Consider the following 3164-nt stretch of genomic DNA (forward strand, 5'->3'; position numbering starts at 1 on the left):
TCTCACCCTGTTTAGTTTCAACTCTGGGCACCACTAGCTGACCAGCTCCTGCAGATCTAAGAGACCTGACAGGTTTATATTCAGCAAACATTTCATATATATATATAAATGTATATCTATATATACACACATATGTAGGGCCCTGGTCATTTAGTGACATAGACAATAAGTAATACTTTTAATTCAGTTCTGTATCTAACTGGGAGCCAGTGCAAGGGCCTGATAATTGGAGTAATATGCTCTCTTTTCTTAGTTTTGGTGACACTTTATGACACTCTGTAATGTCTGTCTTTCTCTCCCATTCTCCAGTATAATACCAGGAGAGGGATATCCCAGGAAAAGGGGTGTATTTGCCCCAAAATGAGTTCCAGTGAAGAAGAGAACCATGATTATGAGCTTCTGGGGTAAGACAACAACAACAACATCAACAACAATAATAATATATTTACATGTACATGTGCTAATTGTTTATTTACTTGTATATTTGTTTGTTTGTTAATTAGTGTCATAAATCTTTCATTTCATTCATCAGCTTAAATAAGTAAAACAATGTAAATGGTAATGAAAGGTATTAAGACAATGGAGACTTCATTATGCACAACCAAAAGCAGAATAAATGTGAGTGAGTGTGTGGGATAAAACCATCACCTTCCTGCTGACAAAATAGAAAAGTGACACATGTGAATGCATGGAGAAAAAAAGAATCCTGAAAGAACTATCAGAATACCTGGAGAAAATCAAACCTATCAATAATCAGAATGTGTGTGTGTGTGTGTGTGTGTGTGTGTGTGTGTGTGTGTGTGTGTGTGTGTGTGTGTGTGTGATACAGCTCCATTCAGCAGAAGACATCACACTCTCCCGTACCGAGCTGTGTGTCCATGAAGAGTGACCAGTCCATGGATCTTCCACTTCCCTTAGCAGAAGGAGGTGTTCCTGCTGGTCAGAGGTGAGTAGTAATGAGGACTTTCCACAGGAAATACAATCATCCATACGGTCATTTGAAGTACACCTGAAGTATAAAAGTGTACCAAAGGTGTTTGACTTGTCTTTTATGCTAGGTATATATTTGAGACGGGCAGTTCAAGATATTTTTATTTGGGCTTCAGTCCTGAAAAGTAAACATTATATGTATACAAAGTGTATGACCTGTAAAGGAGACAGAGATAATGTATTAATTGACAATGTTAATCTTCACACTTTCTCAAGCAGCTAACTCCCCCTAAGGGTGAAATCCTAACACTGATCTTGAGAACCATTTCAGTATATTTTGTAGGTTTTTAAAATGTAGTAGGGATCATTGCAGTACCACCATATTGTCAGAACGTGGCAGTATGCGACAGACTTGAGGCTGATTTGCCAACTCTGACTTTGCTGTTAAAAATGAAAATGGCTTAATTAGTCAATTAATAGAGTTAAAGAAATATCTTCAGAGTGACATTGGACATATTTTAAACCTAATAGATTTTTTCCCTTGAATTTTTTTTAAACCAATAAGATTCCTTGAAATTGGATGACATGTGATGTCCAAAGTATTTGTAGACAAAAATAGGATTTGGGTAATTTTGGCTGTAGTGATATTTTTTGTTTTACATGTACTGCTGATAACGTTGTGTGTGTGTGTGTGTGTGTGTGTGTGTGTGTGTGTGTGTGTAAAATACAGCTCCATCCAGCAGAAGAGATCACACTCTCCCGTACCAAGCTGTGTGTCCATGAAGAGTGACCAGTCCATGGAACTTCCACTTCGCTTTGCAGAAGGAGGTGTTCCTGCTGGTCAGAGGTGAGTAGTAATGAGGACTTTCCACAGGAAATAAAATCATTCATACAGTCATTATAAGTACACCTGAAGTATAAAAGTGTACCAAAGGTGTTTGACTTGTTTTTTATGCTAGATATATATATATATGAGACGGGCAGTTCTATTTTTTTTTTTATTACATTTTTAATTTTTATTGGGGCTTCAGCCCTGACAAGTAAACATTATATGTATACAGAATGTATGACCTGTTAAGGGGTGTGTGTGTGTGTGTGTGTGTGTGTGTGTGTGTGTGTGTGTGTGTGTGTGTGTGTGTGTGTGTGTGTGTGTGTGTGTGTGTGTGTGTGTGTGTGTGTGTGTGTGTGTGTGTAATACAGCCTCATCCAGCAGAAGAGATCAAAGAGATCACACTCTCCTGTACCGAGCTCTGTGTCGATGAAGAGTGATCAGTCCATGGAACGTCCACCTCTCCTAGCAGAAGGAGGTGTTCCTGCTGGTCAGAGGTCAGTAGTAATGAGGACTTTCCACAGGAAATACAATCATCCATACGGTCATTTGAAGTACACCTGATTTATAAAAGTGTACCAAAGGTGTTTGACTTGTCTTTTATGCTAGGTATATATTTGAGATGGGCAGTTCAAGATATTTTTATTTGGGCATTATATGTATACAAAGTGTATGACCTGTAAAGGAGACAGAGATAATGTATTAATTGACAATGTTAATCTTCACACTTTCACAAGCAGCTAACTCCCCCTAAGGGTGAAATCCTAGCACTGATCTTGAAAACCATTTCAGTATATTTTGTAGGTTCTTAAAAATGTAGTAGGGATCATTGCAGTACCACCATATTGTCAGAAGGTGGCAGTATGATGGAGACTAGAGGCTGATTTGCCATCTCTGACTTTGCTGTTAAAAATCAAAATGGCTTAATTAGTCAATGAATAGAGTTAAAGAAAGATCTTAAGAGTGACATTGGACATATTTTAAACCTAATAGATTTTTCCCCTTGAATTTTTTTTAAACCAATAAGATTCCTTGAAATTGGATGACATGTGATGTCCAAAGTATTTGTAGACAAAAATAGGATTTGGGTCATTTTGACTGTAGTGATATTTTTTGTTTTACATGTACTGCTGATAACTGTGTGTGTGTGTGTGTGTGTGTGTGTGTGTGTGTGTGTGTGTGTGTGTGTGAAATACAGCTCCATCCAGCAGAAGAGATCACACTCTCCCGTACCGAGCTGTGTGTCCATGAAGAGTGATCAGTCCATGGAACTTCCACTTCGCTTTGCAGAAGGAGGTGTTCCTGCTGGTCAGAGGTGAGTAGTAATGAGGACTTTCCACAGGAAATACAATCATCCATATAGTCATTTGAAGTACACCTGAAAAATTAAAGTGTACCAAAGGTG

The 3164-nt window shown here is 38.1% G+C and overlaps 1 long non-coding RNA gene across 2 annotated transcripts; it reads left to right on the plus strand.

Annotated features, from left to right (window-relative positions):
• The first annotated feature begins 833 nt into the window (after positions 1-833).
• LOC122132748 lies at positions 834-3158 on the plus strand. Of its 2 annotated transcripts, none has more exons than XR_006152248.1 (3): positions 834-946; positions 1661-1777; positions 2958-3158. It is a non-coding gene; the product is annotated as an uncharacterized LOC122132748 (long non-coding RNA). The 2 variants fall into 2 exon arrangements; XR_006152249.1 differs by lacking the exon at positions 2958-3158 and adding an exon at positions 2131-2169.
• The last annotated feature ends 6 nt before the right edge of the window (positions 3159-3164 follow it).

The sequence above is a fragment of the Clupea harengus genome, unplaced genomic scaffold (assembly GCF_900700415.2).
Source record: "Clupea harengus unplaced genomic scaffold, Ch_v2.0.2, whole genome shotgun sequence".
Lineage (NCBI taxonomy): Eukaryota > Metazoa > Chordata > Actinopteri > Clupeiformes > Clupeidae > Clupea > Clupea harengus.